This window comes from Cyanistes caeruleus, chromosome Z (assembly GCF_971803275.1).
Source record: "Cyanistes caeruleus chromosome Z, bCyaCae1.hap1.1, whole genome shotgun sequence".
NCBI lineage: Eukaryota > Metazoa > Chordata > Aves > Passeriformes > Paridae > Cyanistes > Cyanistes caeruleus.
The window spans coordinates 80156656-80181339 of NC_141732.1; the positions used below are offsets into that span (position 1 = coordinate 80156656).

General features: G+C 48.8%; 2 long non-coding RNA genes across 3 annotated transcripts; both read right to left on the reverse strand.

The window, feature by feature from the left end:
* Positions 1-1910: 1910 nt before the first annotated feature.
* On the reverse strand, positions 1911-9665 carry LOC147648626 (uncharacterized). 2 transcript variants are annotated; one of them, XR_015280265.1, is made up of 3 exons: positions 8995-9658; positions 6675-7005; positions 1911-5355 (listed from the first exon to the last, which is right to left on the reverse strand). It is a non-coding gene; the product is annotated as an uncharacterized LOC147648626 (long non-coding RNA). The 2 variants fall into 2 exon arrangements; XR_015280266.1 differs by lacking the exon at positions 6675-7005 and having other exon boundaries at positions 8995-9665.
* An 8357-nt stretch (positions 9666-18022) lies between these two features.
* On the reverse strand, positions 18023-24509 carry LOC147648627 (uncharacterized). Its single transcript, XR_015280267.1, has 2 exons — positions 24466-24509; positions 18023-20722 (listed from the first exon to the last, which is right to left on the reverse strand). It is a non-coding gene; the product is annotated as an uncharacterized LOC147648627 (long non-coding RNA).
* Positions 24510-24684: the final 175 nt, after the last annotated feature.

Consider the following 24684-nt stretch of genomic DNA (forward strand, 5'->3'; position numbering starts at 1 on the left):
GGGCAGCCCCAGCTGCCAGGGCCTGCCCACCCTCCCAGCCAGCAATTCCTTGCCAATATCCCAGCTGGGCCTGCCCTCTGGCACTGGCAAGCCATTGCCTGGGTGCTGGCCCTGCAGGCCTTGTCCCCAGTCCCTGGGCAGCTCTCCTGGAGCCCCTTTAGGCCCTGCCAGGGGCTCTCAGCTCTCCCTGGAGCCTGAATACTTGTGCAGGGGAGCAGCCCCAGCTCTCCCAGGCTGCCTCCAGAGCACAGGGGCTCCAGCCCTGGCAGCAGCTGCGTGGCCTCCTCTGGGCTGGCTCCAGCAGCTCCACGTCCTTGTGCTGGTGTTGCCCAGGGCTGGGGCAGCTCTGCAGGTGGGGTCTCACCTGAGCACAGGGGCACAGGGGCACAATCCCCCCTACTCTTCTGCCCACAGTCTGGTCTGTGCCCAGCCCATATTTCTAGCCACAGCTGCCACTGAGTGTCTGCAGGCAGACAAAGCAGGCATTTCACTAAAAAATGTCTGTCCCCATTTGACAGAACACAAAGAATGATGTGCTATTTCAGCATGTGATCCTTCCAAGCTCTGAGCCCCTGGCAGCTGAAGAAATCAGGATGTCCTCTTGTAAAGACCTGTTTCCTATTGCCATCTCCCTCTCTGTGGGTGCAAGTCCCAGGAATCCTGACTCTTTGTCTCCTGGAACCTCATTTTTTTCAGAGGTATTGCAAAATGTCTGTGTTTTTCTTCCTTTCTAGTTCAAGGGTTTTATTGATAGGAAGAGAGGAGGCTGTGAGTTGTCGAGGTTGAACGGACTGAGCTGTGGAGGGGAAGTGAAGAACAGCAGAAATACAATGACAGTCAATGCTCAAATATCAGTAAGGCTAGGAGAACTCTTTCCTTCTTCCTACAGATTTGGGAGCCAAAGTTTCCTGCCTGGAAGCAATTTCCTGTGCTCCACTGATTTTCATGTCTGCCTGTTCGCTCTCTACCACCATCTCCATCATTTGTCTGGAGATAAATCTTTCAGTCCCACTCAGGTGGCCGGGTGAGGCATCGTGGCTATGTGCTGGCAGGCATCAGTGGGAGTCACCAGCCCCTGTCTGATCTGCAGACGATTACAGAAGCATTTGAAACCCTTTATGAATCCCCATTGCTTCCTCTTCCCGATTTCTACTTCCCTCTTCCTGCAGTTAACTGAGTCTTGCTCACCGAGAGCTGAACTTTCCAAACCAACGCATCCTTAATATTTAGATTGCTGTGCTGCAGGTAGCGGGGAGCTCCATATGGCACCGAGAAACCTACACCTCTGGACCCACGGCACAGCCTGACACCTGAGGGCGAATACTGTGCCCCAAGGACACGAGAGGGAGGATTGCCCTTGAGAGCAAAACAACTTGCGTCAGCCAGAACACCCAGTGCTTCGGGCTCAGAGCTACAGGGTCATTAATAAACACAGACAGGGGGAGAGGCAGAGAGAGGGTCTAGAAAGATCATACATCTGCATTATAACCCGTCATCACATGCGTTATAACCCTCACACAAACTCTTATATATGAAATAGTCCCCCAACAGCCTCCTTGGGAAATAAACTGCTGCCCGCTAGAACGAAAACATTCAATAAAAAGGTCATTTTTGTGGACGAGGCTTTGGAAATAGAAAGGCACTTTTCCATCATGAGTACGGTACACTGAAGAATGCACACAGGGGGCAATAAAAGCCAAATTAAATTTTTTCGGTATGTGCTTGATAATGGTATTAGGACTACGTTTGCACTTCTCTGTGTACATGTTCATCTAAGTGAGATGACCCTTCTTTGTAGTTCCCCAACACCTCTTCTTGAGCCAGCATTTGTAAAATGATATTTCTATATTTACTTAAGCATCTATTTAAAGAGGAACCCCTCACAATTACTCACCACACAGATAGATGACTCTGTTTGGCTGTGTTTATTTAGTTTCTATTAGTGATTGGCAAAATGTCTATTGTGGCTTCAAAGCAGATATAGATGAATGACCCGTTGATCATAAAATAAAGTATGATGATCCCTTCTGAGCCCTGTGGAAAATGGCATGTAAAGGGGACATGTATCATTATCTCATTCTGCCACTTTGTGATACAATATAAAATCCAGTCATTCTGGTAGGTTTGGCTCAAAAGAAGATGTACATACGGTGTTGGCAGTCTAAGGCACAGAATAATGAGAGCAATTCAAGGCGAACTGTTAGCTTCAAAGCATGAGTTCATTTGTCACTGCAGGTGAGACATCTTTCTACAAGTCCTCTGTCAGTGATGACGGACAAAATATGAGCCATCAGAATGTTAATCTCAAATTTTTGGCTTGCTGTTACCTGCTGGTAACATCCATCCTCTGGGAACTCAAGCACAGGCTGTCCTTTGCTCATCTTCACTTATCCAGAGCTGGTCATGGAGTGATGTGGATGACACAGAAGAGATAAGCATCTGGACTGTGATCAAAAGACAAATGAAAGTTTACTTGTTTGCCATCATGTATTTTGCTGTCCTGAGTGGCTCCTGAGTGGACTGATCTGGCCTTTTTTTTGGTTTGGTCATGGGGCAAACACTTATCAAGTCTGGCTCCAGGTGAATAGCTCTTAATTAAAACCATTTCAACAGATTTAGCTTTCCAGTTGAGACTGGTTAGAGCTGAAACTGGTGTTGCCTATGCTCAGAGGAGTTAGCAGCAGAATTGTACCATGGCACCCAGACACTCCTTGCTCAGGAAATACATCAGGTACTGACTTCAAAACTCTTCCTTCTCTGTAGTTCAAACCCCTCTCCCAAGTGGAGTGAGCTAGAAGTGTAGGAGTATCTGCCTGTCTGTTGGAAATCAAAGCCCACACTGCTGGGAGGATATTTTTTCTGATACTCATTAGCCCTGCCAGTAAAACCTTGAGTATTACCATCTCCTTTTCACTTCAAGGGTGTTGGTCCATGGCCCTCTGTTGCCATGCCCACCCACCTGGACACTGAGCCATCCATGGAGCAGGTACTGCTGCCTCTTGAGGAAGAAGAAATCCTCCAGGAATGTCAGGGTGGTGACACTGATAGATGATAAATAGCACCAATTACGGTTTACTTGTGAATTTTCAGAATGTTATGGGTGAGATGAAGCCAGAAGCAGAGGACTGAGTTACCTAGTGCTGTAGTCTTGTATTTTGTGGAATGCTGTGCAAACCTAGTACACCCAGTCAAAGCAAGTGTCCAGTGGGATAATTTTAAAAGAGACATCAAAATAACCTAGAGAACTTTCAATACTCCTGGAAACAAGGTTTACTCCCATGGGAGGTAGAGCATCATCAGTTTTTACTGATATCAGAAAAAGCTTTAAAGCTTAAACTTTTGTTGTGGCTAGAACACCTTTAAAGATAGAAGTGTCTGGTGCCTGGACATTTAGGTTTGGTCTATGCAATAGCACAAACACATTGTTTCCCTCATTTACTGGAAGATGGATAATCATGGGCCAGCTGTAAGGGCCGTGAGCAACAAAGGGGAGAGATCCTGGGGAGAAAGGCCAGGGAAGAAAGAGGGGCAGCCCAATTTCTGTCCCAGGGCATACCTCATGCATAGGACTTGGACTTAAGGACTTTAATGAAAGAGTAACCAAACAAAAATCTTTTCAGGTTGTCATAGGTGATTGTAGGATGTGCACAACAAACAGACCCTTTCTCCACCTCCTTGCAGGTGAGCTTGTCTCTTCTGGACAGGGTGACCCCAGGAGTTTTTAGCCCCGAACTCCCAGTCAAGACTGTAGGATATTTTTATTTTAAATTGAGATGTTTCTAGACTCCCTAGACTGGGAGTTTGACACTTCTATATCATGCTGGTACATTTGTTAATTTTTAAAATTGTTTTAATTGTCGTTCCTTTACTTGGAAGTGTCATGTGCTATTAAAGACATATGTTAATGTATATACTACTGCTGCCAGTCATGATATTTCCTTTCCTTATACCCACCAAAAATATTCCTTGTAGACCTGGCTTTGCTGAAGGCCGTTCTTCTCCAGTTGGAACTTATTTACGTTACACAGTTAGATGTTGGATGAATTTTGTTGTTTATCCTTGCCTTTTGATGATGCTGCTGTCTGAAGGTTATCTGCTACAGTGATTTCATAATCCTTTTGAGTCTCTTTCATATCTTCAAAAGGCAGGAAACAGGGTTTTTTAGCTATTCAAGAGCCACTCGTCTGCAGGTAAAGAATTTAACAGCTTGTGGGAGTGCTACTTACTGCCAGCAATAATGTGATTGATCTTTCCTGGAACTGAAAAAATGATTCTTAGAAGTGACATTTTGAAAGGCAAAAATTGAGCTATTTTCTTTCGCTCTTCTACTAGGAACACTTAATACAAGAAAATAAATACCTAGTATTGAAGGGTGACCTGTCTCCTTGCATCTCCTTGGCAGAATTCAATTGTTAACTTTTGGGGGGCATTGATGGTTCTACTTTCTTTATGATTTGGAAATAGAAAAGGAACAGCTTGCTCAAGGACTTTCCAATTTAGATGTTTTTAGTAGAAGAAGAAACATGTTTAGAGTTAACTTCATTTTCTTTTTTGGGGACAGGAGGATTTAAGAGCGAAACCCAAGTTGCATGTACTATCATATGACATACATTTCCAGATGGTTAGGCTGGCTTATCTTTATTCTGAGATTTGTATGTACTGAGCCCCAGTACATGATTTTGGCATGTTTTTCATTCAGAGCTACCTGATGAGCCCTTCTTGTGTAAGCACTTGCAGCTATTCCTCTCGGGCTCCAGGGGCTGCGCTGTTTTGTCTCAAGGCCGTGGTGCAGCCTTCCCATCCCAGTGACAAAAAAAATAGGCAGAAAAACAGAGTTAAAGTGTTGCAAAATACTCAAATGATACAATATCTTTGAGCAGAAATAGGGCTTGGAGCAACCTGCTCTAGAGAAAAGTGTCCTGTCCCATAGCAGTATTGATATTAAGGTCTCTTTCCACCCTAAGCAGTCTGGAACTCAAATTATCACATACAACACTTGACTGGCTTCTGGTGTCCCACACTAAGATGTTTTGGATTCTGGAATCGATTTTGTCTGGCAAAGGATTACCCAGTGTCCCATCTTCTCACACTTCAGAAAAATAAATAAATACTTTCTGTAGTCCAGAAACATCTTTATGGCAGAATAAGTCTACCTACCATACATGGAACACGGCCTTTGTCTCAAGAAGAAATTCATGGAGGTGGGAGCTCACTGAGAGGGATTTTTGTTTCTTAGCACACTGTCCCTGAAGACAAGAGAAACCGTGTTTCCTGTGGGTGATGCCCCAGGGAGCCGGGTGACAGAGTAGCTGACTTCACCAGCTTCTTTCCAGGCCTCATTTCTCATGTAGTTTCCTAAGAGGAAATGAGACTCCTATTATCTTGGTCTGATATGCTCTCATCGGCATGAAAATTATGATGTGAAAATATTTACTAAAGCTTTTCTTCTGCCTAAAACAAATAAATAAACTTAAAAAAAAAATAAATTGCATAGAAACACAGAGTGGTGCCACCCCCTCCCATGGGCAGGGACACCTTCCAGTGTCCCAGGCGGCTCCAAGCCCTGTCCAGCCTGGCCTTGGACACTGCAGGGATGCAGGGGCAGCCCCAGCTGCTCTGGGCACCCTGTGCCAGGGCCTGCCCACCCTCCCAGCCAGCAATTCCTTGCCAATATCCCAGCTGGGCCTGCCCTCTGGCACTGGCAAGCCATTGCCTGGGTGCTGGCCCTGCAGGCCTTGTCCCCAGTCCCTGGGCAGCTCTCCTGGAGCCCCTTTAGGCCCTGCCAGGGGCTCTCAGCTCTCCCTGGAGCCTGAATACTTGTGCAGGGGAGCAGCCCCAGCTCTCCCAGGCTGCCTCCAGAGCACAGGGGCTCCAGCCCTGGCAGCAGCTGCGTGGCCCTTTATTTCTGTTATTGTTCTTGCTGGTTGTGTGTTTTGGGATGTGCAGCCTGAACTGGCTCCCACTGCCCAATGTGTCCCAGCTCCTGCCAATGGTTTGGAATGATGCCAGGGAAGAGCCCCTAACAGGAGCCCTGCAGGTTCAGCACTTTCTGGTGCAGATTTTTCTAGCAGTTCTCCACCACCCGCCGGTTTCTACATCGAAGCGTGGGGATTATCTGTGCATATAAATGTTTATTTTAGCAAGTATGGCTAGGTGGTATTTTTAGCAGTGTAGTAGTAGTAGTTTCGTGTGAAAGCCTGTAGTTCACCAGCCTTTTCGGCCGTGTATCTTATCTTGGAAATGTAAGCGTCTGCCGGGGGATATTGTACAATGTTGCCTTCATCGCCCAGCACTTAATCAAAACGCGATTTATTTACTTTAGTAACTAGAGGAAGCAAATAACCTCTGCATGTCTCGCTTCAAGTAACTGAATTAGTGCTGTGTGACAAAATATCACTCTGTTTAGACTCTTTCTAGCCTTCTTAAGAAACAAATAATTACAAAAAAAAAATCCAAACCGAAACAATAAAACCAACCCGCCCCACCAAAAAACAGACAAAAACCAAGCAAAAAAAAAAACCAACAAAAACCCCTCCAATGCCCCCCCCCAAAAAAATAAAAACAAAAACAAAACCCAAAACAAAAACCCATACAAAAACCAGAACAAAATCAAAAAATGCACAGCCCCAGGCAATGCATTTAGTGAGGCTCTCTGGCCTGACCTATCCAGGTACCTGGCGTGGCAGAGGGCAGTCAGACAGAAAGCTCTTCAGAAACCTAAACAAAATGTTAAAGCCCTTATGAAAGCATCTTCTCCCAAACCACCAGCACTGCTTGCTTAATATATGGTAAAACTGGCGAGTTGATCTCTGCTTCAGTGTTTGTTTTTGCTGGTATAATTAGCTGATTTTTCAACCAGTAATATTGCTTAGTAGTGACTTCCTTTTAAAAAATTGTTTTAGGCTGCGCAAATCTTCTTGGCTTTGTGTGCATACAATGACTTGAACTGGTAGGACCCCAATGTACTGAGGCAGTGCTGCTAATTAATTCTTGGCTGCAGAAGTCCTGATAAGAGTAAACAAAGAGTGAAATTAGCTCAGGAGAAGACACAGGAATTTGCAGGCAAACCCACATCCTTCCATGATATCATTGGGAATCCGCCTGTACTCCACCCATACATTTGACTGAGCCCTGGCCGAAGGCAAGAGAGCTGATTTTTTGGGAGGGTGAGCTGTGGATCCTAGAATCATTGTAATTTATGGCCTGTAAGGATTTTGTTCCCATTAGCTTCAAGAGCAAGATAATTTGCATTTACTCTCACACCCACACTGGCCATCCCTGCACCACCCAGCAAAGCCCCTAGAAGGCCCCAGTCCAGTGAGATGGCTGCTGAGATGCACAAAACATTGGTTGGTCCTGAGCTGTTTCAGAGGCTGCTTGTCCGAAAAGCTCCATGCATGGTCTGGGGACAATTTTAGCAGCAGACAAGAAGGTGCTCCTGCTGACAGCAGTTCTGGGCTGGGCAGAGCAGAGGCAGCTGCCCAAAGGTGCTCAGAATGATGCTCACTGGAGATGCTCCCCCAAATCCAGCAGACCTGGTACCATGGGTGATGCTTTCCAGTCACCTCAGTGCTAAACTCCTGCCAAAATGATGGGTTTTTTTCTTTTTATTTCCAAGGGAAGACTGCAGTGAGGAGATGGTGAGAGACATCTCACACAGTGCTGGTGTGTGTTGCCATGACATTGAAGTAATTGCTGTTACTTTCTTTGAGAGAAATTAATTCTTTCAGAATTAAGTGACCAATTTTGCCAACACTTAGCTGCAGGAGGGAAGGAATTTTCTGTAATTCAGCGAAGAGGTGCATTATACCTATGCTTTCACAATAGCAGAGATGCGTTTTTGCTGTTCCCACTGTTTGCCAACACCTTGTAGTTTGCACTGGGAAATTGTGGGACTGATGATAGAACACAACAAAATGCAATCTTGAAATTTTCCCTAAAGCACAGTGAGAGGGGAGCAGGAGAACATAAAGGTGCAAGGTGGCAAAAGACTGGCTACTTTGAAAAACAAATCCAGTTCCCTCTGGATGGTTTCCTCTGTGGTTTAAACCGCAGGTCTTTGACTCAGTGGACGCTCAGTGGATGTTCAGATTTGCTATTTTGTACAATGTTCTTGACCACACTCTTGTCAGAGCCACCTAAGTACCAACCTGTAGGGCCCACGTTCTGTTCTCTCATGTTTTTCATCTCAGCAAGAACTGTTACATAAAAACCTTGTCCAGGTAATCCAAGGTAAAAAGCAATTAGCTAAAACACAAGATCAGGTAAAACTATACAATAATAAGGAGACAGAGTGAGCCCTGGCTTAGTGAGCAATGGGAAACTTGAGTGGGTTTAATAAGCACCCTGAAGCCTGGCTGTCCACTGCAGGTCATGCTGCTCCTGTGCCTGCCATACCCAAGGTAGGATAAGATGTTTCCAGACAGTTCCTGGCATCCTGTCTAGGCAGGAGATTACCAGTCTGCTGACAGGAGAGTTCTGCCCAAATCCTCCTGTTTAGAAGGGGTCTCATTCAGGATCTGGCAGTTTTTGCCCATCTCCCCTCTTGGATCCCCTCTATATTAAAAAATTCTCAGTGGTAACAAAGGCTAAAAGAACTCCTCACCCAGGAGTTTTGGCTTTTACTGTGCAAAAGATAGGAGCAAGCCTCAGATTTTTTAATTGTTTTACATTTCTTTTGGAGTTTGACATTAAAGGGGAGAAGGGAATATATAGGAAATATGTATTTTTCCTACCCATCGTGCATATAGAGATACTGAGGTTAAAGAGATTTAACTCTCAGGAAGACCACCCAGCCAGTCTGTGGGGGAGCTGGCAGATGAACAAAGCCCTCCTGATTTATTAGCAAGCATCCATCCTCGAAGATGCTGATCCTGCCTCCAGAGAAGGGGATGGAACTTTAGTAGCACTGTTAATTAGGAATTTGTTGTATTTTTTTATTTTAATCTGGTCGTACTGCACCCCAAAGACTTTTCATATTTTTCCTTCCAGTACCTGGTGGACGATGTTGGAAAGTCCTGCTGGCCTTTGGTGGCCCCAGATGCCCGATGGCCTCTGCTCTGCCTCCAGCACTTTCCCCTGCCACGCACCGAGCAGCCTTCCCGTGTGAAACAGGGAGTCATTTTGCTGAGCCATGTTTTAAAACAAGGTTTGGATGCGCATCTTGAACATTTCCTTGAAATCCCCCCACCTCAGAGTCATCGGAATGACTTTGGAAAGCAACCAGAGCAAACAATCCCCATCCTCTCAGAGCAATGGCAGCCCTGGCTCCCTGCTGGGTGGCATCAGCCCCTCATGCCTCCGCCCTGTTTCCGGACATAAGCCCTTGTCCATTTGCCAAATCCAGAACTGGCTTATTGTTTCCATTGCTGCATCTCTGGAGCTCACTTGTTTTCCTGGAAACCTGTCCTAGATGTGTGAGGCTCTTGAAGATCTTCAGATCATGGCAAACTCAGATGGGAATTGGGCCTGATGCACTCCAGTGAAAAAATCCCAGCAAATACAGGCCTTTGCAATAGGGCTGGAGCCCCTGTGCTCTGGAGGCAGCCTGGGAGAGCTGGGGCTGCTCCCCTGCACAAGTATTCAGGCTCCAGGGAGAGCTGAGAGCCCCTGGCAGGGCCTAAAGGGGCTCCAGGAGAGCTGCCCAGGGACTGGGGACAAGGCCTGCAGGGCCAGCACCCAGGCAATGGCTTGCCAGTGCCAGAGGGCAGGCCCAGCTGGGATATTGGCAAGGAATTGCTGGCTGGGAGGGTGGGCAGGCCCTGGCACAGGGTGCCCAGAGCAGCTGGGGCTGCCCCTGCATCCCTGCAGTGTCCAAGGCCAGGCTGGACAGGGCTTGCAGCAGCCTGGGACACTGGAAGGTGGCCCTGCCCATGGCAGGGAGTGGAACTGGAAGGGCTTTAAGGTCCTTTTCCACCATGATTATGTAATATACCCATGTAAATAGACCCTCCTTCCTAAGACAAAAACTGGGGGGCTTCTCAGGATCTCAGGAAAGCCCAGAATTAGGAGGGGGGCTGCACGGGAACCACAGATAAGGAGAAAACAGGGGCTGGTGGCCTGAGGGAGAGGACACCTCTGGTGTTCAGAGTGGCTTGGTCAGTGCACCTCTCTGCTTTACTAGACAATGCACTGTAAAGGCACTTTCCAGCTTTTACTACAATACAAGCATCAGTGCATGAGAGCAGCAGACAGACAACAAAATGTACCTCATAATTAGACAGCAAAATATTATATACAGCTGCTTCTTTTTAAAGAATGGCTGGCAAATAAGATCAGGCCAACCACTGTGTGTTCCTAAAACCTGCAAAGCCTTTGCCAAGTATAAAATTTGTGACTTAAGAGCAGAGTAGGATCTTGATCTTTGGCTCATACTGGATAATCTGTAAATGACAGGTTAGAATTGCCATGGAATTGGAATGCGGACTATTGTCAGAAACCATTTGCACTAAGTACCTTATGAATTAGCTTCTGAGTCAGCTCAGAGTGTAAAGAAACAGAAAAGATCTATTTGTGATTATATGCAATTGAAGAAAAAACCTGCACTAAAGCCACTGAGCCCAGCTCTTTGGGGTAACATTTTGTGCCCCCACAAATCCACCTGATCCCCTTCCAGTCCATGGGGGGGCAGGTGGGATGTGCCAAAAATGAGTGTGGGAAAGGTGAACAGGCGATTCACTCTTTCCTGTTTCATACATCAGCTAATCTGTTGTGCAGTCTTTATTGATTTGGCACCAGCCTTTTCTTTAATGGATTTCTGAAAAGTTTTGCTCTCATTTGTTTGTGTTCTGAGCTGCTCTCTGGTGCTTGCAGAGCCCCAGCTCCCACTGGTGTGAGTGGTCTCTGCCCTGGGGGCCTCAGGAAGTCCTGGCTTGGGCCAAGGTTTGCAGCTCTTGGCCATTACACTGCATTTGATACATTAGCATGTAAGTATGAAAAAGCTGAGCATCAATATATAATTCTGGTTTTTTCCTTAAAAGAAGTCTCCACCCATCCCATGAAATGCCTCCAACTGAAATAGCAAGCTTACAGGAAGGCCCAGTGCATTGCTCCTATGGCTGCTGAGAAACCGTAGTCCTTTTGTCAAGCTGATTTCCAGGTAATAGGATAACAGATAACAGGATGTTGTCTGATGTAAGGTCTCCTATGGCTGTTTGTGAAGTGAAATTATTTTGCATAGTGAAAAATCACCTGACTGTCCCTGACATGACAGCATTTTCTGTCCTGATTCAAAAAAAGAAATGGGAAATACTTTTTGAGTTGAATGCCAGGGAATTAAGCACATGGCGGGACTTGGCTTTAAGGGGAAGTTGACTGGCACAGCACATACAGTAGTTTTTATTATTATGGCATAATTCCTCCATCTTCCAGCATATCAATGATTTTATTGTGCCTCCAAAGAAGACAGGGATGTCCCTATTGTCTGCATGTGGCTGGGTGTGGTTAAACAGTGAAGACACAGACCCCTTAACCCATGAAAATTCAAAGCATTTCCCCAGTCCCTGCACAACATACATCACGTGGCCTTCAGAAACATCAGTACACATCCCTGCCATTGGCTTGTTTCATTTCAAAGTACAGCAAAGTCAGTTTTGAGAGGGACTCCCAGTGTATTGGAGGTGCTCATGCTCCTTGCAGGAGGGCTGGAGTGGATGCCCTCTTAAGGTCCCTTCCAACCCAAGCCATCCCATGGTTCCATGATTTCAGTGTGTTCTTACTTTTTCCTTGCTGGTTTGGTTTGCAGAGGTCAGTAAAACCAATACATAAAGAAAAATGTAACCCTGGTAACCTGCAGCAACCTCTTCCTCTTGGTGCTCTGCAGAATTCACCTTCCCCCTCCTCCTCCCTCCATCTCCCTCCACCAAGCGTGCACGAAGTCTGACGCAGCCATCAGGCGACCAGAGGAGATGGTTTAGTGCTTTACTGTGGGGCTTGGCTGAGCCTGGGCCACTGGGCATCACCCTGGAATGTGTGCCCTTCACCCCTGCCCCAGGGCACCATCTCCTGGCATGAACTCTCAATGAGAAAGTTGCTGATTCCATCTGATGGTACACGCTGGGGCTGGAGATCATGTCTGGGTGTCCTGCTGAGCCACAGACCAGAATATGAGTTACATTTAATTATAATTTACTCATCAGTGCCTCAGGTACTCCTCAAACCCTGCTGTGGGCAGCAAGAACTGCAGATACCCTTGAAGGGCTTGGCTGCCTTTAGGTCTGCACACAGTCCAAGGAGGGTCTCGACCAAGGTGACAGAAGGCACAGCAGCATTGTCCCAGCACTAATGGGGACATGGGTTTGAAACACAGGCTCCAGGTGGTGATGGATTGCTTCACCCTAGGAGGGGAGCAGGGATGGAAGCTGGTGCTGCTTCAGTCCCCTACAAAATGCCTTCCCCTGGTTAACAGGATCTTGCAGGGAAACAGCTCCTCTGATGCTGCAGCACCCTGGCAGGCCTTTCAAATACAACATCACTTAAACCCAGCTGTTTTCCTTGTTCCTGTGTTGTGAATCATGGGGTGGTTTGGGCTGGAAGGGACCATTAAAGCCCATCCTGTTCCACCTTCTGCCACAGGCAGGGACACCTTCCACTATCTCAGGCTGCTCCAAGCTCCATCCAACCTGGCCTGGGATACTTCCAGGGATGGAGCAACCACAGCTTCTCTGGGCAACCCGTGCCAGGCCCTCACTACCCTCACAGGGAACAATTTCTCCCCATGATCTACTCTTAACCTACTCTCTGGCAGTGTGATGTGAAGCCATTCCCCCTTGTCCTGTCACTCCAGACCCTTGCAAATTGTCTCTCTCCATGTTTTTGGTGGCTCCTTCAGGCACTGGAAGGCCACAATTAGGTCATGTCAGAGCTTTCCCACTGCAGGCTGAACAATCCCAATTCTCTCAGCCTTTTATAATACCAGAGCTGCTCTATCCCTCTCACCATCTTGGCATCTCTGGGCTCTCTCCAGCATCCACATCCCTCCTGTGCTGGGGCACCCAGGCTGGAGGCAGCTCTGCAGGCATAGCAGAAGGGCAGAATCCCCTCAGAGCATGGGGACAGGTGGATGGGTCAGCCCAGTCCCTTCCCAGGGAAGCTTTGGGTTCGAAGGGAACACGAGTTCAGCAGCCCTGTTCCCCACCAACTGGTTTGAATAAGTTATGGGCCGAAAACCTGGAACATTTGTTCTGGTGAATATTAACGTCGATCCCTGGGTGCTGATGTTTATCTGGCCAGGCTGTTTAAATAATTGGAAAGTACATGCATGAGTTCAAAGCCATCAGCTAAGCTGTTGCCTTCCCCTGCCCTTACCCGTGTGCGTGTCAGGCGAGGCAAGCTCTGCCAGCCTGATGTTTTGTGTTTGGGCAGCTTCAAAGGCCTCAGTGAATGCATACAAGGTGCTTGCCTGCACAAAACACCCCCTGCCCGCACTAAAATGAGCAGGAAAGAGCTGTATAAAGCTGGTTTCTTTTCTTTTTCCTTTTTTTTTCAACTGCCCTTTCCTTAACAAGCACTGATGGGCTGCATGCAAATCTTGCCTTCCCTTTTTACTCCCTACAGCCATGTGGTTGTTGCAACCATATTGATAATTTAAACATCTTGTGCTTCAGGCAGGTCCCTGGTGGAAAAAAAAATTAATATTTTAATTAAAGTGGTTCAGACAGAGTCTCTCTCTCTCACTTCTCAGATGCTGGTTTTACAAAGGACATTTGTTTATAAGGCTCAGCTGGATTTTTCTTAAGAAGTTCCCTAAGCATTTGAGTTGCCATCTGTGCACCTTTGTTGTTCAAGTGCATTAGCAGAACTTCCCCAGTTCCATCTCAATTGATAAATTCATCCAGTCCCCACTTGATATCACCACAGAGCAGCTGTTTGTGGAGTTGTTTAATCTCCATTAGGACACTGTGGTTAAAAGCCAAGCTTACATCCATATGAAAACATGGCACAAGCAGGATGCTCTGCCTCTGCAGGTCTTTCCAGGCCAGGGGTGTCTGAAACTGTTTGGAGCTGGATATTTAACATTTCCATGAAAGCCAGGCAGGCTGCATGTCTCCCTGGAAACCTTGTGCTGCCTCAGAGGACGATCCGCTTTCCCTGGTGTTTTGCACCCACAGGTTGTTTTTCTTTTCCCCCACACGAAATTCGTCCTGGGAGATGCAGAGATCGCTGTGACAGGGTACCTGGGGTAGAAGTTGGGAATAAGACTGGTGTTCTTTGAAGGAAATATGTTCTGTGAAAGCCTTTCTTTTAATCACCTCAAGTGCTTCTGAAGGGATCTACATTGCACCTTGTTTTGTCTGCAGGCAACGAGATGTGGACAGTTAGTCTCTCTTTAAATTACATCTGACAGAGAAATGGAATCTAGATTATTTTTAAATCTCCTTATTTCCCTTCTACATCTTCCAATCCATCTTTCTCACTGACAGCTGGGGTGAAATGCCCTGCACAGAGGTTCCTCCCCAAGGCTAATTGCATGGGAGAGAAATTATTTTCTCCAGCATTTATGCACTAGAAAAAATACGAACTACTCTTCTCATTCATTCCTTGAAAACTTTTCATCAAACAAATAAACCAGACATGAAGTATCAAGCTTGCTTGGTGTTAGTGTCTCAGTCCTCTCTCCAAGTGCAATACTGTTGGGATCACAGCCAGGAATCACTCTTTTAAGTGACCTGATGCTTTGGGACAGAAATTTCTCCTTGTAAAACAGCTGGGTTTGTCTTTGTGCTCTAGCCCTACTGAAGACAACAGCATTTTTATCATCAGCCTTGAAGGACTCATTGATCTCAAAGGACTCAGGCTTCCAGCTCCTGTATTTCAATCTGCATTAGGTTTTGGCTGGGCTGTTCCTAACAGACCTTTGATTTAAGCCACCAACTACAAGTGTCTCCCCCTGAGAAAGTCCATCCTTCCCAAGCCATTTGTCCCAGGAGGAAAGAGCAAGGAAGCTCTTTGTCAGCCAGGCAAAGCAGTGAGCAACCCAAATTCTCTGTGTCTGTGTCCCCTGTGTCCCCAGGAGTGGTGACGGTGGAACAAAGAGGATGGATCAGCCTCTCTTCTCAGGATGGCATGGTGGGATGCAATACAATATATAATATAATCCTGTAGGGCCAAAAGGTGCATGGTGTGTGTCTGGGATTTGTCTCTCCTAATTTTATCTAAAAATTAAACCCCCGGGCTGAAGTGATTGCCCACTACAAATGACAGCAGGGACAAGGCCAGCACAGCCTTGGGCACTCACTTCCAGGACCATCCCCTCAGCTGACATGGACATCATGGCATTGCTCTCCACAGCCCTGCACCTGCTGTGGATGCAGAGAACAACGAGACAGCCCAGGGTGTGCTGCTGCTGGGGCAGCTGTGGCTGTGCTTTCCTGCCTCCTCCACACTGTCTGCAGTCACCAGGCAATATTATGACACTTTGATGAGCAAAGGGGAGCAGATCAGAAATATCTGTGCTGTGCTGTGGAATATCAGCACTTTTTGTGACACCCCACCTAGGAGCCAGCTCCATGCCCAGGCACCACCATGAGTACCATCATTTTTACCTTTATCTCACTGGGCAGCTCCTCTCTGTGTCTGGAACTTCCCTTCCTGACAGAGGTACTCAGGGTTTGAAACACAGAATGGTTTGGGTTTGAAAGGACCTTAAAGCCCTTCCAGTGGCACCCCTGTCATGGGCAGGGACAGCTTCCAGTGTCGCAGGCTGCTGCAAGCCCTGTCCAGCCTGGCCTTGGACACTGCAGGGATGCAGGGGCAGCCCCAGCTGCTCTGGGCACCCTGTGCCAGGGCCTGCCCACCCTCCCAGCCAGCAATTCCTTGCCAATATCCCAGCTGGGCCTGCCCTCTGGCACTGGCAAGCCATTGCCTGGGTGCTGGCCCTGCAGGCCTTGTCCCCAGTCCCTGGGCAGCTCTCCTGGAGCCCCTTTAGGCCCTGCCAGGGGCTCTCAGCTCTCCCTGGAGCCTGAATACTTGTGCAGGGGAGCAGCCCCAGCTCTCCCAGGCTGCCTCCAGAGCACAGGGGCTCCAGCCCTGGCAGCAGCTGCGTGGCCTCCTCTGGGCTGGCTCCAGCAGCTCCTTGTCTTTCCCATGCTGTTATTGCTGCTGTCAACTCTCCATAATTAATGGGGCCTCAGCGCTGTGGTGGCTGTGAGGGCCTGTCCTCACTCAAACCCTACAGCAGCACAGCAGACAAGGGAAAGGACCTTCCTCTGCTGCCTCCCATGAGGATTTTTTTTGGTTTTTTCCAACACCTGGCTCCCTGAGTGCATTTCTGAGACTTCCCCTCCTCACACCACACACACCACAGCGCCTGGCCCCATGTCACAGCGAGCCGTGAGAGACAGCAGGAGCCTGACACAAGTGGGGAGCCATCCATGGGATCCCAAAGTGTGGCTCCGGGCATTATTTTATCAAATGACAGCTGTGGGGAGTAGATTAATGCACACCAGGCCCTGCTGAAGGAGGTACCAGCAACGGGCAGCCCCAAACGCTGTCACCTCGGGCTGTCTGTGGAGAAAAGCACAGACACAGCCCTGGGATGAGTTGGTATGATCTGAGGGAAGCAACAAAAGAAATGATGGAGTGTGGTGCCCTCTGAGTGCAGAGATGGGTCTGCCCCCTGCCCCCACCAGTGGGCAGAATACAAAACTTTAAATAGTACTTGTTATCCTAGTGGTGGCTTTTCATCAAGAATTTAGAATCACAAGCAAGGACACACTTCATGAGTGGTGAAACCCAGGAAAATGAAGCAGCTCAGCTTGGGTGCCCCCCTGAAAGACATGATGTGAGTGATGATCCTGACCCCCACTTTTCTGCTGGGATATTGGGGCTGGACCTTGCATGGCAGCAGCTTTGTGGAATCCCACCCCTAAGGAGAAGGGAACACCCAGGACTTGAGGTGCTCGTGATCAAAGGAATGGCAAAAGTCAGAGGGTCTGTGAAGTCTTAAAAAGTTTTACTAGTGAGTGACACACTTGTCATGGGAATTGGTGTGTTGGTCCCTGGTAGCCCAGGTAAGCACATGGCAGTGGGATTTGGATAATGGGGTAGGGTGAAAGGGAAGAGAGAGATGCATTGAAGAGAGAGAAGGCAGGGAGGAAGGCAGGCAGGCAAGGCAAGGCAAGGCAAGGCAGGAAGGGAGGGAAGGGAAATCCTAAGTACTGGCTCCAGCACGAATCCATCCAGCTGATGGCATGTCCAGGGTCCTGGTAGTGCCATCCAGCCTTCTTGGGGGCATGTCTTATAGAAGTTTTCCTCATCTAGAAAGAAGTTTCTCATTTTTTGTCCAAATCAGTTCTCACCCACAGCCAGTTCTTTTGGGCCTTTCTTTTGGAAATGGTGCTTCAGACATTTTAGGTGGCTTTGTCCCCTCTACAGTCACAGATTCACAGGATCCACAAGGTTGGAAAAGGCATCCAAGGCCATCAAGTCCAACCTGTGACCAAACCACATCTTGTTCCCAACCCAGGGCACTGAGTGGCATATCAGCCATTCCTTGGACAGCTACAGGAATTGGGACTCCAACACCTCCATGGGCAGATCCTTCTGACCACCCTGTCCATGGAAAATTTTCCAAACTTTCCAAAATTGCAAAAAGGAATTTTCCCTAACTTCTGCCCTGTCCCTGCCCTGGCCCAGCCTGAGGCCGTTCCCTCTCCTCCTGTCCCTGTTCCCTGGCAGCACAGCCCGACCCCCCCGGCTGTCCCCTCCTGGCAGGGACTTGTGCAGAGCCACCAGGGCCCCCTGAGCCTCCTTTTCTCCAGGCTGAGCCCCTTTCCCAGCTCCCTCAGCCGCTCCTGGGGCTCCAGCCCCTTCCCCAGCTCCGTTCCCTGCCCTGGACACGCTCCAGCCCCTCGGTGTCTCTCCTGTGCTGAGGGGCCCAGAGCTGTCCCAGCACTGGAGGTGCCTCAGCAGCGCCGGCACAGGGGACAGGCCCTGTCCTGGGGCTGTGTCACACCTGGCTGGCACAGCCCAGGGGCCACTGGCCTCTTGCCCAGCTGGGCATACCTGGGCTTCTGTCCAGCTGCTGGCCACCAGCATCCCCAGGGCCTTTCCCAACATTCCAGCCCCTCCACAGCCTGGAGCTGGAGGTGGTTGGCGTGACCCCAATCCTGACCTCTGGGCTCCTTTCCCCACTCTCTGGGCCTGGCCATCAGCCTCATCTGAGCCCAGCTAAGACTGAACCTGTCCAAGCCATGGGCGGCAGCTTTTCTGGGAAAATGACGTGGGAGACAGTGTCAAAGGTTTGCTGAAGTCCATGGTCACTTCTTGACCTCATTCCTGCACTGAGCCAGGTTGTGCTTTGCTCCAGGAGTCAGAACAAGGTTTGTCCCAGAAAAGTGCTGTCCTTCCTCCATATGGCCCCATCTCCAGCCACATCCTGGTGCGCTTCATGTGTGTGTGCTCTTACCAACAGCCCTTGACTCCACAGCACTCTGTTTGGGACATGCACATCATCCCCTCAGCTTCTGGGCTCCTCCAAGCTACTGAGGGCAGGGACTGAGCAACAGAAATTTGAGGATTGCAATGAGAAATTATGGGGAGACCCAAAACCCCAGCAAAAATAATGTCCCCAGCCAGCCAGGTATCACTGTGGTGCTCCAAACTTCAGGGCAAGCAGTGAGATTGTTCAAAAACAATGAGAGGACATTTGCTTTGCTTGCAGCAAGCATTTGTTAGGCTTGAGGGCATTGCTCAAGGGGAGTGATGACAACAAAATATGATTATTCGGCATTTCCGTGTCATTTTACATTTTCAAGATGCCTTTCAGGCACTAAACAGACACTAAACATGAGCTAATCTTTTGTTAGAGCTTCTCTGCAGCCGTGAGATGGGATTAGGGCTCAAATTGGGTGGGTATTGAAAAAAAAAGAAAAGGAATTAATTAAAAATATTCAAGTGCTTTTAGCGAATTTAAAAGGGTTCATACCATGGTCCATGTGTTATGGACAATAATGAGCACTCATACACTTCACATCAGGCTTGTAAAGAACATCCTGGGCAATGCTGAGTCAGTACAATTCAAAACTAGTCAAGAGGGTGGCAAAATCACAGAATGCCAGAATAGTTTGGGTTGAAAGGGAACTTAAAGCTCCTCTCATTCCAAACTCCTGAGATATTGGTTCACCATCTGCAAGTGTGGATGAAAGGACATGCGCAGCAGACAGAGATGATGGAAAACACGCAGATCCAGTAATGAGGATTATACACAGGCCCTCTCTAATGAGTGACGCAGGTTAATTGCACCTCTTCAGTTGAAGATTGGGGTTTTTTTGTGTCCTTAGTGGGCTATTGTGTAAGTGGTAGCTGAGTGCTCAGCAGCACCTGTGTGTGATCCCAGAGGGAACAGCTGCAGGGTGGCCACTCCACAGGGCAACTTTCCCGTGAGATAATTCCCATTGTTCATGGGAATGATCCAGTTTTGATGTCTCTCTGGATCTTATGCCAGCCCAGCTGCACCCTGAGCATCTCTGACAGGAGGGGGAGGTTGTTCCTCCCAGCAGCCCTGCTGGGAAGGTTCTCAGCAGCTTTGGGAAGCTGTTGTTTCTTCAGTGACTAATGGCTCAAGGAACCTGACTTTTGGGTTCAGTGTTTTCAAACCAGGAGTCAAAGGCCCTGAGTAACTTCCCCAAGCCAGAGTGACCCTGCTGCGTTGTCACACAGCGGGACCACAGAAGGGTTTTGAGGCCAGAGCCGGCGTCACTGAGGTGAAGTGACTTGTCTGACATGACATGGACATCGGTGGTGATGCTGGGAGCTGACTCAGGAGATCTGGGCACAGAGTCCAGTCCCTGAACCACAGCCCTCTCCTTCCTCTGCCTCTTTCCACAGCATGGCTGCAATGGAAGATCCAGGCAGATGCTCTGGGAAGCAGAGCAGCACCAGGCTACTGCTCGTGACCTTGACCACAGGAATGATGGTCACTGCTGACCCCAAGGACAGCATGGGTTGGTGCCTCTCAGCACCATGGGGCTGCTCCGTGTCCTCAGACCTGCATCAGAGCTTGCCAGGGGTTAGGGCATCACTTGCAAAGGGCTGAGGTTGGCCCTCATCGTCCCTTATGTTACAGCACCCCAGCCCACAGAGCCACACTGCTCTGTGGCCCTGCCTGACTGGGAGGTTCCCCATCGAAGTGGATGGATGGAGAGCTGCACACTCAATAATCCCCAGCCAGGAGACTGCCAAGAGGAAATGCACTTCCCGTAAAGCAGGCACTGTTACCGACTTGTTTGCTGGAATTGCTTGAGTGGTAATTACGCTCCCTTAATATTGACATATTTAAATTGTTTCCAAGCATAATAGGAATCCTGCCCCGCTCCTTCCACCTCCTTTTCCAAATTTCTGTGGTGAGCTTTCACTTTGAACAAGAGATTATCTGGAGGGGCGTGACTTGCTCACGTCTTGTTTACTGAACAGCAGTCCAGATGTTCCGCTCTCTCTCGGGGTGCCTTCCGTGCACTCGGTGTCGGGTGCGCTGCCCCACGGAGGAGCCACAGGGCTCTGTCACTCAGAAAAGGAGGTCTCTACCTCCCCTGTGCTGCTTCACATGTGAGTGTGCTGGCCGTGACGCCCAGCTCACACCGGGATGCTGACAGGGTAACGCGCGGCGGTGTCAGCGCCACTCACACATTTGTGTTTCATTCATTATGTTCTGAGACATTCTGTCCCGAGCACAAAGGCCATTCCCTTCTTACGTTGCTCCGTGCGTGGGCCACTCTCATGAATGCTGCAAAAGAAGGATTCATTTTCCCAGGAAAAACAAGTCACACAAGAAGCGTGGTGGAAACCTGGGCCACTCTATGTCCTGAATAGACCCCTGGCTTCCTCTCTCTACCCGACAGCCCATGCACAAATTTACCTTGGGCAGACCCCCAGATTTGGTACCTTTCTCCCCCCAGATAAATTCCCTTTTCTCCCCCATTGCATTGCTGCCATTGTTGGCCCCTGTCTCCCTCTGAGCATCCATCCAGAGCAATATCCAGGTGTGGCAAATACAGACTCCTGCTCCTCCCAGCCCTGGTCAGCCCCTGGGTGGTCTGGTCTTTGCAAACCTCACCCTGAGGAAGGTTTTTTTCACAGAACCACAGAATCCTAGTATGGTCTGGGTTGGAAGAGACCTTAAAGCTTGAGACCCATCCCCTGCCATTGGCAGGGACACCTTCCACTGTCCCATGCTGCACCAAGCCCCTTCCAATCTGGCCTTGGACACTGCAGGGATACTGGGGCATCTGCGAAACAATTTTTTCTGTCACAGGTGCTGGCTGGCCCCAGAGGCAACCCCTGATGGGTTCTGCTCCACACCCAGGGTCAGGCTGGACACCCTGTCTGGGGACAGAGGTGGTAGCAGGGGACCCACAGTCCTTTCCAACAGGCAGGACTCGGGCACCTTGCAGAGCAGCACCTCTCTCCAAGAGGCTGCAGTTGTGGCATTCTCAGCCCTCACTTTTATCTGAGGGCCTATTCTGCTGAGGATGAGCATCGGGTTGGCCAATTTGCTACCTTGCCTTGGAGCTCAAGCAAGGAAGCATTCTCACCCTTGTTTGGTGAAAGCCAAAACAGGAAAAACTCTCATGCAGGCCTTGAACTACCATGGAAATTTCTCAAAATCACTCAAAAGTGAGAAACTTGCCTGGGAATTTCTGTAAAGAATGGAGGAGAGACTGCTCATCCTGCCAGGGCTCTGGTTGGGTTGTAGTTGTTTGCACTAAAGGGGGTGTGTGCATATTTTACGTATATCAGAGGGATGAGAAAGCAGAGAACAAGCCAGCAAAGTGCCAGGGAGGTTCCAGAAAGGGATCTGGGGAAATGCAGTGTGAGGTGAGGGTGCAGGGAGGCACCTGGGCTGTGCAGGGGTGGCTCCAGGCAGGCTCAGGCTTGGGCTCCAGGCTGTGGCAGCCGACGTGGCCCCGTGGTGTTCGGGGAAATGGGACTTTACGTACTTTCCCCAGTAATACACAGAATTGCATCAAAGAAATACCTGGCTGTCATCATCAGCGTATCCTCCCAGAGAAAATGATCTTGGCAAGGCCTTGAGCAGGCCCAGCGTCTCAGGCCAAGAGCCAACAGAGTGTTTAGTACAAGTTTCTTCATCTCCCTGTCTTTCATCATCTCCCACACGCACCCCACCAAGCTGCCATCCCAAGGGTTACTGTCGAGGTAGGAGAAAGCTACTAAGCAGAGACATTCTTAAAACTTGGAAGGGCAATGCTGCAAAGGCATCAGTGAAAACCCCAACCTCTCTCCACCCTTCCTGAGCCTCGCCCCTCTCCACCTGGCCTTAAACTGGGAGTGCAAAGTGACAAATCCTCTTCTGAGTCTCTTAAAATGAGAGGATTCAATGGACAATTTCTGGTCCCCAGGGCCCATCATGGGGCTGGGGGCACGGACCGGGAAGGGGGTGTAGCAGGCCACTTTTCCCAACCTCATGAACCCCAGATCTGGGCTCCAGACCAAAGGCAAAAGTCCTGGATCCGCCAGCCAGGTCTCTGTAGGCTGTGATTTGGAATATTTCAGGGATGTTCTCCATCCTACAGAACCTTTTGTGAGGGAGGAGGTAGGGCAAGGGTCTGCCCCAGCATGGGCAGCTGCTGCTTGCGCTGATGGCTGTTGCTGCACATCAGCGAGGTGAAAGACGGGCTTCCCAGGACCAGCTCCTACATTGTTTTGACCTGAAGAAGACTGTCAATCCTTGAAGATTATCAGAGCCAGATGTGATGCTAAAGCACACCGGTACAAACAAGGCTTTTGATGTCTGTTGACTGTAGAGCAGCCCAAGGTCACAGGGCAAGATGGGATTTCAGGCCTACGTTGGAGGGACAGCTTTGGAACCTGATGCCCAAGGTTGGGGTGAGGGTGGGGAAGGAAGAGATTTCTTCCTGGCTCTTAATTTCGTCAGGAACAGAGGGTTATACAGCAGTGGGGCAGATGGAAATGTCACAACAGCGAGGTTGGCAGCTGCACAAACACAGCTAATCTGCCCTCACTGAATGCTTGTAGCCACAACATAAACACGCGCGGCACTGGGTATCAGAGCAGGGGAATCAGGCGCTGGCAGCCTCCCTACTTGGGATGTGCTGTTCCAATCTTCCCTGCACACCCCAATGCCTGAAAAAGCCTGGTGTCACATCAAAGTACCGCCCCAAAAGCAGCTGAGATATCACCCATGGCCACTACTTGTCCATTTCCTCTTGGAAGTGTTCTACGGGGCACACACCCAAACCCAGCCAGTGCTGTGCTCTCGCTCATGGCTGCTCATCAGACAGGGTGGTACATCAGAAAGGGGGTAATTTTATAGATAATATGTCATAAAATCTACCATAATAACAATGATGTGCCATTTTGATGTGTATATGTAAATACCCTGTCTCTATGTATCTGTACTGCATATACACATATGCACACTATACACATAGAGGTACATCCAGACTGCCTGTCTAGGCTCAGGCCCTTCCTAATTCGTGTAATTTCCTCCTAATTAATCACTCCTTGAGTCAGGACCCTGGCTTCTGGCTTATTCTCGAGCATTGCTTTTCTGGGTACTCACTGGACTTTCACTTGGCTGCACAGAGTCAGTGACAACAAGCAGGAAGGTGTTGCCTTAAAATGTTTGTTTCTTCCTCAACCAGTCAAGAAGGGCCTCTGCCATCTGTCTCTGGTACAGACCAGTGGGGAGGCTGGTGCCCTCAAATGTGGCATCAACCCATTCCATGCTCTAGCCTCTTACTCCTTCCCTGCAGAGGGGAGACATGAGCCAGGCTCTGTCCCCTCATTTTCTGTCCAGGAGAGCATCACCTCCATCCTCCTAAGGCCACTCTTGGTCCTGGTGATGGCCACAGTGACCTGGATGTGGGACCCTTGGTCACTTTCTGGTGTGACTCTGGTGTGGGTGAATGTCCCTAACTGAAAAGGGAAATACAGCATAGTGAGGAGGGAAAGCAGCACTGCTGGAAAACATCTTCTCTGTCTGTGTTAGGGATGGACATGTGGGAAATCCACCTCCTTACCAGGCCAGCTGGGCATTTTTCCAGCCCAAAACTGGTCAGACTCAAACAGCTGGGAGAAGAAATGTCTTGGTTTGAAAAGACAGGTGTCTGCTAAGGAAGGCAGGAACCTCCCTTGAAATGGAAAACACAAACCCTACCCCACTCCAAATTATTATAATATTGAAATCAATGGGCTCACAGGCAAAGATATGGGAATAGGAATAACAGTTATTTAATATGAAAATTAAAATAAAAATGCAGTAGTACAAAAGAACAAACCCAAACCCACTGTCAGAGTCAGAATACACCCTGACACCCTGTTGGTTGGGGTGTTGGTAGCAGTCCCATTAAATGGTGGCTGCAGGCCTGGAGTGGCAGATGTGGTTCTGTTGAAGCAATGATCCCAATCATAATGGGATATTATGATTATTGCATTAACTTACATTATGTTATTACATTAAAGCAATGATAGAAGGGTGTAGCTTACCTCTGAAGGTTCGGTGCTGGTGAATCCAATGGAGAAAGGCTGCCTGTGGTGTTCTGAGTCTCAGATTATATCCAGGTGGGAATGCTGGGCTCCTCCCCCTGGGTGGAGCATCCCACAATGGGATGATGTCATTTTGTCAGTCCTGCAGTGAGACTCAATGGCCCAGGAACAGAAGAGATCCCCCAGGAGGGAGGATGGGTCATGGAAGAGATAAAGAAC